Source organism: Sinocyclocheilus grahami, unplaced genomic scaffold (genome assembly GCF_001515645.1).
Source record: "Sinocyclocheilus grahami isolate Dianchi unplaced genomic scaffold, SAMN03320097.WGS_v1.1 scaffold281.1, whole genome shotgun sequence".
Classification (NCBI taxonomy): domain Eukaryota; kingdom Metazoa; phylum Chordata; class Actinopteri; order Cypriniformes; family Cyprinidae; genus Sinocyclocheilus; species Sinocyclocheilus grahami.
Genome location: NW_015505460.1, coordinates 299,743 through 299,962, shown reverse-complemented (window position 1 = coordinate 299,962; position 220 = coordinate 299,743).

Genomic DNA, 220 nt, shown 5'->3' with positions numbered 1-220 from the left:
TTCTTTATGTTTACAGACGTGACGTAATGACGCAGTGCCATGCTCGAATTTCCCGCGAAAAACCTACCCGTACCACTCAAATTAGAAAACATTATTATTTTTAACCAAAAAAAAGTTACGGACTGCAGCTCTAATGAAAAAAGGTACAAAACTTGTCACTAGGGCTTTAGTACTAAAATGTACGTATATGCACCATTTAGGGGTACCATCCCAGTGACAG